Raw genomic sequence first — 12,977 nt, forward strand, 5'->3', positions numbered from 1 at the left:
CTTTTTTAACCTGCTTTCATGCTGTTCTTCAATGGTCAGGACTTTCCCAGGACCACTACAGAGCAGGTATTATTTAGGTGGTGGATCATTCTCAGCACTGCAGTGACACTGACATGGTGGTGGTGTGTTAGTGTGTGTTGAGCTGGTACGAGTGGATTAGACACAGCAGCACTGATGGAGTTTTTAAACACCTCACTGTCACTGCTGGACTGAGAATAGTCCACCAACCAAAAATATCCAGCCAACAGCACCTCGTGGGCAGCGTCCTGTGAAGGTCTGATGAAGGTCTAGAAGATGACCGACTCAAACAGCAGCAATAGATGAGCGATCGTCTCTGACTTTACATCTACAAGGTGGACCAACTGGGTAGGAGTGTCTAATAGAGTGGACAGTGAGTGGACACGGTGTTTAAAAACTCCATCAACACTGCTGTGTCTGATCCACTCATACCAGCACAACACATACTAACACACCACCACCATGTCAGTGTCACTGCAGTGCTGAGAATGACCCACCACCCAAATAATACCTGCTCTGTAGTGGTCCTGTGGGGGGCCTGACCATTGAAGAACAGAACAAAGGGGGTTAACAAAGCATGCAGAGAAACAGATGGATTACAGTCAGTAATTGTAGAACTACAAAGTGCTTCTATATGGTAAGAGGAGCTGATAAAATGGACAGTAAGTGTACAAACGAACAAAGGAGGTGGTTTTAATGTTTTGGCTGATCAGTGTACTGTATATTGATTGTTGGTGGGATTTTTGTGCATCTCTGCCCTGTTCCAACAGCCGTGGTCACACAGCACAGCCTATCTTTCAAAAGAGCGTGTGATCCTGAGGGACCTTCACTGCACCGTGTTACGAAACCTCGACTTGACATTTCAGCCTGACAAAGACTTCACTTATTCGGGACAGAGGTGGGGGAAGGGGGGGAGGTTGCCAGAGGGGTGGAACAGTTGACAGAGGAAACAAGAAAAGACTGCTGGGATGAGAAGAGACTTCTTTGAGTCAAATTAAGCCCAAGCGAACAGTAGTTGTTCCATTCCAGTGCTGGCCAGCATCCAATTATGACAGCACAGGCTCTTCTCTTAGCTGGCCATTGTACATGGAGCTACTCACCATTTCTACCCCTCTTGCCCCTTCACTTACCCTCATTACGTAAAGCAGAATGAATTTGTGTCCTGCCGAGTTGGTAGTCGATTAGAATCTTACATCCCATCCCAAATTACATCTCAAATAAAACCACTAATGCTCAACCTTTTATTTAGAACAATCTGCAAATTCAGTGGGATTGCTATTCTACAGTCATAGATGTACACCGATCAGGCATAACATCACAACCACCTTCCTAATATTGTATTGGTCCCCCTTTTGCTGCAAAAACAGCCCTGACCCGTCAAAGCATGGACTCCACTTAGCCCCTGAATGTGTGCTGTGGTATCTGGCACCAAGTTGTGAGGTGGGGCCTCCATGGATTAGACTTGTTTGTCCAGTACATCCCACAGATGTTCGATTGGATTGAGATCTGGGGATTTTGGAGGCCAAGTCAACACCTCAAACTCGTTGTTGTGCTCCTCAAACCATTCCTGAACCATTTTTGCTTTGTAGCAGGGTGCATCATCCATCTGAAAGAGGCCACAGCTATCAGGGAATACCGTTTCCATGAAAGGGTGTACGTGGTCTGCAACAATGCTTAGGGTAGGTGGTACGTGTCAAAGTAACATCCACATGGATAACAGGACCAAAGGTTTCCAATCAGAACATTGTCATTGTCACTGCAGTGCTTAGAATGATCCACCACCTAAATAATACCTGCTCTGTGGTGGTCCTGACCATTGAAGAAGAGGGTGAAAACAGGCTTAAATGGTATGTAGAGAAATAGATGGACTACAGTCAGTAATTGAAGAACTTTAAAGTGCTTCTATATGGTAAGTGTAGCTGGACAGTGAGTGTAGAAACAAGGAGGTGGTTTTAATGTTATGGCTGATCAGTGTATATTAGACCTACTCTAGATCTTGTTTTCAGACTTTAAACACTAAATTACTAAGTTTGAGTGTTTTAGCCACACCCTTTGCTAACAGGTGAAAAAAAATATGCCTTTAATTTTAAGTGTAAGAGTGGACCTGTCCTATTCCACTACAACTCTTACCATATACACAAGTGTAGGTCTGTAAAGACGTGGTTTGATCAAAGACTTATCACTCAACACTGAACATCTTTAAAGTGAATTGGAATGTAGATTATGAAACAAGTTTTCCCCTCCAACACCAATGGCACCAATGACTTTAAATGCTCTTTTGACTGAATGGAAATACACAAGGACGGGCCTTGGCCAGGGAGGTGAGCAGGAACCCGAGGGTCACTGTGACAGAGCTCCAGCGTATCCTTGTGGAGATGGGAGAACCTATCGGAAGATCAACCATCCAGGCAGCACTCCACAAATCACACCTTTATGGTAGAGTGGCCAGACGGAAGCCACTCCTTAGTAAAAGGCACATGACAGCCCGCTTGGAGTTTGCCAAAAGGCACCTAGAGAACTCTCAAACTATGAGAAACAAGATTTTCTGGTGTGATGAAACCAAAATTGACCTTTTTGGCCTGAATACCAAGGGTCACGTCTGGAGGAAACCAGGCAGCATCATGATGTGGGGATGTTTTTCAGCAGAGGGACTGGGCCGACTAGTCCTGATAGAGGGAAAGATGAATTCAGCTAAGTACACCAAGAAACACACAGCCAAGAGAACAAACGAGGGGCTTCATAGAAAGTCAATTGAGTTAATGTCCTTGAGTGGCCCAACCAGAACCCAGACCTAAATCCAATCAAACATCTGTGGACGGAGCTGAATATGGCTGTGTACCGACGCTCCCCATCCAACCTGACCGAGGTTACAAGGATATGCCAAGAGAAATGGGCAAAAACGTCCAGAAACAAGTGTGCCAAGCTTGTAGTGTCTTTCCCATAACAATTTGAAGCTGTAATTGCTGCCAAAGGTGCATCAACCAAGTATTAGGCTAAGGGTGTGTACAGATATGTAACCTTTAAATAAACAAGCAAAAAAAGAACTCAATCTATTATAGAATGAGTCTGTAATGTAATAAAACGTGGAGGTGGAGAAGGAGAAAGGGGTGTGCAGACTAAAAAGGATTGCTCAGGTGGCAGTGGTGAAATACACTAGCCCACTAGTGCTGAGATCTCAAGCTCTCGAAGTGGAATCTCAGCTTTGCTCTCAGCTGGCCGGGTGCCTATGTAGACACAGGGGCAGGACAATGGTTTCCTCATAAGTGCTGCACCTGTGGCCTCTGCTGTTTGATCAGTGGTGCCTGCACAATGAGTCACGGGAGAATGGGGGTCGGTGTGCGACGGGTGCAACCCTCTTTGGTCAGGAGTGGAGATCTGCAGCAGTAGAGGTGAATTATGATCGGGTAATTGGATACAACAACGACGACGAGGGAGGAAAACTGGAAGAAAAATACAAAAAAGAAAAGGCCCGTAAGGGGTGTAGGCGACTAAATATTAATGGCCATTGTTTTGGAATGAGCTATTCAAAGAGGCCGTGCTCCTACAGCGGTTTCTACAGTCCCCATAATTTGTATATAAATTGGAAACACAATGTTTTGTCGGTCCGCTGTTATCCAGGTTACCCTGCCTCCTTCCTTTCTCCAACATGGCTTTACCCGCCCTTCCCTCCCCTATTTCCTTTTGTTCCATTGAATTCACATCATTTGAATAATTCAACTGCAGTATCTGCTGGAGTAAGTGACAGCGAACGCAGGGAGGGGGGTGGGAACAGGGCAAGCCAGACACTGAGCTATGACATGTATTCTACTCTCTCAATCACCAGCGTCACCTTTCAACCACTCCTGCGTCCCCTGTGTATTCGTTAGTACGTTACAGTGAATTAACGAACGATGTGTTTTGGACTACTATCCCGCTGAGTAATCTAAATACACATCAGGTTCAGTTTCTGGACAGATTACATTACATCCAGATGCAAAACATTAAACAAAAGTAATTCAATCCAAGCAAAACAGCAGAACCAGATACACCCATCACACTCAAAACATCCCTTAGTGGTTATATCTAATGCCCTGTGGCCTCACTACACTACAAATAAAACAAACACGGAACACAAGTGGGTCAACCTGCTACAATTTCTTTAAAAACAAATGATCCCGACAGTCAAATGTTAAGCAAATAAACTGCAAATTGAACAAACTGCTTAATAGTCTGTTACTGTTTAATTGGTTGAATGTTTGGATGCAACGGGACATTAAAAAATATTTAAGAAGCGTCGATCAAAAAGTGCACTAATCTTTGCCTAAAATGCTTTCCAAAAAATACATAAAATCTAATAAAAATAACAATAAACATCACAATTTTTTTATATTCTTATAATGTATTGATGGGATCATGAATGCTAAAAAGTTCAGAAAGGTTTTAATTCAATGAGCCATTTCTTCCGGAAAGCGCTTGATTTGGAAACATATTTATTTTAAATTTAGAGAAAATTCCAAATGTAAAGAAAAAAAGCAGCTGATTAAACACTGAAAAAAAAAGCCTAGTATAATATAGCAGAATATTACTTTGGGAGGTCATTGACTTTTGCCTGTAGAAGCCATTTTGTTATGAAAATTGTGGGTTTTTTTATATTTTGTGTAATTGTTTTGGTATTTTATCCTTGTTTCTTAATAAAAAATAAGGACTCACTACAACACAAAGGAACTCACGTCTCCAACCTAGCCGCTCAATATGGTATGACGAAATCGACCATATCGTCCATGGTGACATTAGTGACTGTTCTTGGTGTGAATAGGTGAACCTACATTTAATGGATGGATGGATGGGGTGGATAGATGGGTGGATGGATGGGGTGGATGAATGGATAGATGGATGGATGGACGGATGGGGTGGATGGATGGGTGGATGGATGGGGTGGATGGATGGGTGGATGGATGGGGTGGATGGATGGATGGATGGGGTGGATGGCTGGATGGATGGGGTGGATAGATGGATGGATGGATGGGGTGGATAGATGGATGGATGGGGTGGATGAATGGATGGGGTGGATGGATTGGGTGGATAGATGGATGGATGGGGTGGATGAATGGATAGATGGATGGATGGACGGATGGGGTGGATGAATGGATAGATGGATGGATGGATGGGGTGGATGGATGGATGGATGGATAGATGGATGGATGGGGTGGATGAATGGATAGATGGATGGATGGATGGATAGATGGATGGGGTGGATGGATGGATAGATGGATGGATGGGGTGGATGGATAGGGTGGATAGATGGATGGATGGGGTGGATGGATGGATGGATAGATGGATGGATGAGGTGGATGGATGGATAAATGGATGGATGGGGTGGATGAATGGATAGATGGATGGATGGGGTGGATAGATGGATGGATGGGGTGGATGGATGGATGAGGTGGATGGATGGGGTGGATGGATGGATGGGGTGGATGAATGGATAGATGGATGGATGGGGTGGATGGATAGGGTGGATGGGGTGGATGGATAGGGTGGATGGATAGGGTGGATGGGGTGGATGGATGGATAGATGGATGGATGGGGTGGATGGATGGATGAGGTGGATGGATGGATGGGGTGGATGGATGGATGGGGTGGATGAATGGATAGATGGATGGATGGGGTGGATGGATGGATGGATGGGGTGGATGGATAGGGTGGATAGGGTGGATGGGGTGGATGGATAGGGTGGATGGGGTGGATGGATAGGGTGGATGGGGTGGGTGGATGGATGGATAGATGGATGGATGGGGTGGATAAATTAATGCTTGTCGTTTTGGAATTGGATGTCTGGTAAGCTCATGGTCAGGTGTCCACTCACCATACAGTGTACAAGTTACGCTTACTGATTACTGTGCTTTTGTCATAGCACATAGACTTTGAACTGAACAGTCCCAAATGTCTGTTCACCTTTTTAACTTAGTGTTACCTTCAGACAAAAATACCTTTAAGAAGACTATTGGCCATGTGCTCGGATGCACCACTTCCCTCCAAACCTTATTCACGCAGTCCTAAATGCACACACGACTTTTACAATTAGCACCTCCATCAGTCTTCATCAGCCGTGAAAACTGCTAACCAGTTTTATTTTACACAGCTGTGAACTCAAACCCTTGCTGATGAGAAATGCAGTAACGTCGCTCTGTATTTTCCTTTAACAGGCCCTGGCAGTTCCAGTGTTGGCTGGACAAGGTCTCTAGGTCAGTTCTAATAAGGAAGGGGTTGTGCAGCATGCCAAGGCTGACTGTAGCTGGCAGTTCTATGGCTGAATGTGATAAATTACCTGAATGCTACCACCTGTATAAAGGAGTCCTGTGTCTCACAAAATTCAATACTGAATCAAATAATACAATCCCATCTTAAAGGCAGTAAACAAACCCCAGAACCCATTTTAGTCCATTAGAGAAAGTGGAAAAAGTGAAAAAAATAGTCCACCCTATTCTCACTTTAAAAGATGCTGAGATCCTGGTGCTTGCTTTTATTACATCCAGGTTAGATTACTGCAATTCCTCATTTTTAATCTACCCTCTAAAACTCAGGTTACAGAACGTATCCGCTACAAAATCCAGCTCTAAATATAGGCGTTTCACTATAGGTGGAAGTTCTTTTAGTGTTGCTGCCCCCATTCTCTGGAATTCACTACCCTCATCTACGATATTTGCATATATGCGTCTCTGCTTTCCTACACTCGTACTCCTGCGAATGGATTTGGTTTTGTAAAGCGACCTTGGGTATGTGAAAGGCAAAGTATTATTATTATTATTATCATTATCATCATTAGTCACATTACTTTAGTGTGTTAAGTTACTAAGCTTAATCACATCAATTAGCTGCTGTTACACCAACTGTCATGGATGTAAAAGTCAGTATCTGACTTGCCTACACATTAAAACCACCTCCTTGTTTCTACACTCACTGTCCATTTTATCAGCTCCACTTACCATATAGAAGCACTTTGTAGTTCTACAATTACCTCCTGTAGTCCATCTGTTTCTCTACTTTACTTTATTTAGCCTTCTTTCACGCTGTTCTTCAATAGTCAGGACCCCCAAAGGACCACCACAGAGCAGGTATTATTTGGGAGGTGGATCATTCTCAGCACTGCAGTGACAATGACATGGTGGTGGTGTGTTAGTGTGTGTTGTGCTGGTATGACTGGATCAGACACAGCAGCACTGCTGGAGTTTTTAAATACCGTGTCCACTCACTGTCCACTTGACTAGACACTCCTACCTAGTTGGTCCACCTTGTAGATGTAAAGTCAGAGACGATCGCTCATCTATTGCTGCTGTTTGAGGACGCTGCCCACGGGGAGCTGTTGGCTGAATATATTTTTGGTTGGTGGACTATTCTCAGTCCAGCAGTGACAGTAAGGTGTTTAAAAACTCCAGCAGCCCTGCTGTGTCTTATCCACTCATACCAGCACAACACACACTAACACATCATCACCTATGTAGTGGTTCTGGGAGAGTCCTGACCATTGAAGAACAGCATGAAAGGGGGGTAACAAAGCATGCAGAGAAACAGATGGACTACAGTCAGTAATTGTAGAACTACAAAGTGCTTCTATATGGTAAGTGGAGCTGATAAAATGAACAGTGAGGTGGTTTTAATGATATGGCTGATCAGATCAGTGTATACACTATGTTTATTATTGATATAATATTTTAGTATTATACAATTACCATTAGCTCTCCCTTTAACAAATAAAACAACGTCTTCAAACATGCGTATTGTTAAATGTCCACATACTTTTGATCAACATGTTGATAAGGAAATGAGATTCAAATCCAAATTTAAATTGTTGGCCAGGGTGTACATCTTAGCTGTGCTAGCATCCTTACCAGGCACCCAACTGGCTGTCTAATGATGGGAATGTCAGAATTAGAAAAGGCTCTCTGTGAGAATTCCCTGCTTGAAGATGCCAGTCTGTGACCTTTCGTCCAATATACAGTAGAGTCGGTCCAAGAGACAAAGTAATTGCAACAGGCAGTTTGAAACAAAATGACAAGAGATTTTTCAATTTTTGAGTGATTACAATATGTGTTCTTCTCAAGAAGTTCTTAAATTAGTGTGAAATAAGTAATTACACACTCACTTCATCATCAAAGTCATTTCCATTCACGTGACCACCGCTGTTACTCAGCGTGGTCTCCATGTGGGACTGAAATTGAGTGAAACTTAATGAGTTTTAATTTAACATGTACTCCAGAACCAAAATTGGGGTCTAAGTAGGCAACCCAGCTCAAGCCACGGAAGTAAATATTCTCATCACGGTTAGAGCTGAATTTGTGGCATAGACTAGGTACGAGGGGCACCGGGAGTCCCCCTATCCCCTAACAAACTTGCCTTTAATAGTGGATAAGCAAATCAAGTCTACAATTAAATAACCATGTTGTGCACTGAAATGCCTCATTGCTGAGCGAAACCGTACTGACTGTACATCTACAGTAATTGTGCATTTCAGGCCTGCAACACATTCCAAAGAAAGTTGGGACATGGCAATTTAGGGCTAATAATGAGGTGAAAAAAACTAAATAATGATGTGATGTCAACAGGTGATTGTAATCATGGTTTGGTACAAAAGCAGCATCCAGGAAAGGCTGAGTCTTCGGTGAGCAAAGATGATCAGAGGATCTCCAGTTTAATATCATTAAACCATTCAAGGAATCGAGAGGATTTTCAGTGAGTAAAGGCCAAGGGCGCAAGCTTAAACAGAACGCCCGTGATCTTCAAACCCTCAGACGGCACTGCATCAAGAACCGCCACTCAACAATAGCTGATATAACCACATGGGTGAGGGATTACTTTGGCAAACCTTTATCAAGCACTACAATACAGAGTTACATGCACAGATGCCACTTAAAACTTTACTGTGCAAAAAAAGAAGCCTTATGTTAACCATGCCCAAAAGTGGCGTCGACTTCTCTGGGCTCAGAGGCATCTAAGATGGACCATCACACAGTGGAAATGTGTATTGTGGTCAGATGAATCAGCATTTCAGATCTTTTTTGGAAAAAATGGATGCTGTATGCTCCGGACCAGCAAAAAGTCCAAAAGCCAGGGTCTGTCATGGTATGGCGCTGTGTCAGTGCCCTTGACAAAGGTCATTTACACTTCTGTGATGGCAGCATTAATGCAGAAAAGTACATTGAGATCTTAGAGCAACATATGCTGCCTTCAAGACGTCGTCTTTTCCAGGGACGTCCATGCATTTTTCAACAAGACGATGCAAAACCACATGCTGCACACATTACAAAGGCATGGCTGCGGAAAAAGTTTCATTTTGAAACGAAAAATGCGACAACGACGACCCCGTACTGTTGCACATCTTGAAACGTGTTTGCAGGAAGAATGGGACAAAATAAAACCTGAAACACTAAATCACTTGGTATCCTCGGTGCCAAAACGTCTTTTAAATGTGGGGAAAAGGAATGGCAACATTACAAAGTGGTAAAAAATCTTTTTTTAAGATGTGTTGCAGGCCTGAAATGCAGGAATGGATGTTTATTAATAATTGAAATGAAGTTGAGCAGACAAAACATGAAATATCTCAGGTTCATCCTGTCTGCAATGAAATAAAAGTCAAAGTAAATGTAAGAAACTCTGTGTTTTTATTTCATTTGCATTTTCCATGCAGTCCCAACTTTTTCTGATTTGGGGTTGTATTATTGGTGCCAAAAACGATGACATAAAAAGTATCCCAACCCCACAACCTTTTTTACGTACGTGTGACCAGGAGCTAGTCCTCTGGAAAGGTGCCCGCACTATTTTGGAGTGAAATTTGTGACATTTTAAAAAGGTTTCTTGAAACTTTGAGTACAAACCTAATTTCTAAAAAAATTGGGACAATTCCTAAAAAAGCAATAAAAGCTAAAAACTGCCATTTGTTAAATCTCTTGAACTACACAGTCAAGTCACATTATTATGACCACTTTCTACTTTTGACGTGCAGCTCATAAAGAAAGTTTAATTTCATATGGAGTTTTTAAACACCTCACTGTCACTGCTGAACTGAGAATAGTCCACCAACCAAAGATTTGTCTCTGACTTTACATCTACAAGGTGGACCAACTAGGTAGGCGTGTCTAATAGAGTGGACAGTGAGTGGACATGGTATTTAAAAACTCCAGCAGCACTGCTGTGTCTGATCCACTCATACCAGCACAACACACACTAACACACCACCACCAGGTCAGTGTCAGTGCAGTGCTGAAAATGATCCACCACCCAAATAATACCTGCTCTGTAGTGGTCCTGTGGGGGTCCTGACCATTGAAGAACAGCATGAAAGGGGGTAACAAAGCATGCAGAGAAACAGATGGACTACAGTCAGTAACTGTAGAACTACAAAGTGCTTCAATATGGTAAGTGGAGCTGATAAAATGGACAGTGAGTGTAGAAACAAGGAGACAATGTGACGCGTCACATGGCTAGATATGTCCAACATTGGTTAGAAGAGCATGACCAAGACTTCTAAGTATTACCCTGACCCCCTTATATCTGTGGGACCACCTTGATTGTCATGTTTGCTCTATGGATCCTCCCCCACACACCGTCCAGCAGCTGTGGGATGCACTGTGGTCAGCATGGCTCCCGATAGCTGTGACAACCTACCAGGACCCTACTGAGTCACTCAGAGCCCATCTAGCTGCTGTCCGTGCTGCACACGGTGGTTACTCTGGATATTAGCTGGTGGTCATAATAATGTGACTCAACTGTGTATTATTTAAAAGATAAAATAGAAAGAGAACGTTTTATTTTGTAATTATAAAAAACTTTGTCACTGAATTGTCTGTCAGTTCAAAAACAACAGGTTTCAGCGCAGCACTGCAAATAATTTAGGTCTTTCACCATGTACAGTTCATAATATTATAAAAAGATGCAGGGAGTCAGGGGAAATCTTAGTATGTAAAAGCTAAGAATGGAAACCACCGCTAATTGTGCGTGACCCTTGAGCCCTCATGCAATATTGTTTGAGAGACTGTCATGTTACTGTGAAAGACATCGCCACAAAGGCTCAGGAGTACTTCGGAAAATCATCGTCACTTAATACAGTCCACCGCTGCGTCAAGAAATGCAACCTGAAACCCATTATGCAAAGTGGACGCTGTATGTTAATTCTCTGCCGAAATGCCGACGAGTTCTCTGGACCCATAGTCATCTAAGATGGACCGAAAGCTTACTAACAAAATGTCAAAAAAAGCAGCATGTCATGGCATGCGGGTACAGCAGTGACCACGTCATGGGTGTTCTGCATATATGTGAAGGGGTGTTATATCGGTATTTTAGGGAGACAAATGCTTCCCTTAAGACGACGTCTTTTCTGAAGAACTTAATGAACATCAAGCAGGTTCATTACTTATACAATCTTATATAGAACAAAGAAATCACAGTGTAATCATGTTTAGCAGTGCAGCCTGACCTAGGTAGTGTTGCTGTAGTTTCCATCCCCCTACCCACAACTTCTTCTTTAACGTGCTGACTATTCACAAATTTAGTTGGATTCAGTTTGTATGCAAACCCTGTGCTGGAAGTCAGTCTAGACTTTCTGATTTATTAGCACAAAATGATGTACAGACCACTGTGACGCAGCTTCGGATTAGCAAGACGTGGAGCTCCTGCAATTAACGATGTTCGCACGGCCATGTTGTTCTATTATTCGTCAAAGTGGAATGTCGGAATGAAGTCAATCGGATCGGTCGGCGGAGCATTAAACAGACTTCATCTTCTGCTGTACTTCTAATGCAAATGATGCACATACTGATGACTGGTTTGTGTAGTGCGTACAATTGCAAAAATAGCTTGCTAAACCGGAGGACGTTTTGTCATTAGCATACAAAAACACCAAATTCTTCAGGCAACTATTTAGCTATAACTTTAACGAACAACCTCAGATCGAGCTGCTAAATAAACTGCCTTGAAATCATTTAGTAGTAGGGCTATGTCCAAAAGTATGTTTACACATCTGCTAATTATAGCATACATGTTTCTCCACAAGAACCTACGATGTACAACTATGGGTCTTAATGTAAGCTAAAACAGGAAAAACGTTTTAAAAGCATATAGTTCATTTTATTTCAACAATTTTTTGCGCCTGTTAGCAATTAGCACAACTAGATTTATTAATTAAAATGTATCCATGTACTTTTTTGTTTAAAACGACTAACAGTTGCAATGTAGCAGCTTGCAGTTTCTCAAACACTGAGCTAACACTGAGGTAACGCTGCTAACACTGAGCTAACACTGGGGTAACACTTAGCTAACACTGAGCTAACGCTGCTAACACTGAGGTAACACTAATAACACTGAGGTAACACTGCGGTTACACTGCTAATTCTGAAGCAACAATGAAAATACTGAGATAACACTGCCAACTCTGAGCTAACACTGCTAAAACTGAGCTAATACTTCTAACTCTGAGCTAACACTGCTAACACTGTGGACAGCGCCCATGTTCTAGCAGCTAGTAATTTTTTGCAAAGCTGTTTTTGTTGCTCTTGGAACAAAAGACATCAATAGAACAAAATACAATCAATATAAAACTGCTACAACTGCTAATTAAAATAACTATGAATGTAATAAATATATTTTCTTCTTTTGTGGTACAGTGGGACTGTGCTAACTCTGAGAGCTAACACTGCTAAACCGAGGTAACGCTGTTAGATCAGTGTTAGAAGTTTTAGCTCAGAGTCCCACTGTACCACAGAATTTAATTAAATTAGTGTTATTACCTCAGTGTTAGCAGTGTTAGCTCTCAGAGTCCCACTGTACCACAGAAGAAGAAAATAAATGTATTACAATTATAGTTATTGTAGTTCCACTGAGCTAACACTGCTAAAACTGAGCTAACATTGTTAACACTGAGGTAACACTGCTAATTCTGAGCTAACACTGCTAACACTGAGGTAACATTGTAATACATTTATTTTCTT

General features: G+C 42.4%; 1 protein-coding gene across 1 annotated transcript in view; it reads right to left on the reverse strand.

The window, feature by feature from the left end:
* Positions 1-12,977, reverse strand: part of il1rapl1b (interleukin 1 receptor accessory protein-like 1b) — a 510,835-nt gene that overhangs the window by 442,018 nt on the left and 55,840 nt on the right. The window lies entirely within an intron of this gene.

The sequence above is a fragment of the Trichomycterus rosablanca genome, chromosome 27, assembly GCF_030014385.1.
Source record: "Trichomycterus rosablanca isolate fTriRos1 chromosome 27, fTriRos1.hap1, whole genome shotgun sequence".
NCBI lineage: Eukaryota > Metazoa > Chordata > Actinopteri > Siluriformes > Trichomycteridae > Trichomycterus > Trichomycterus rosablanca.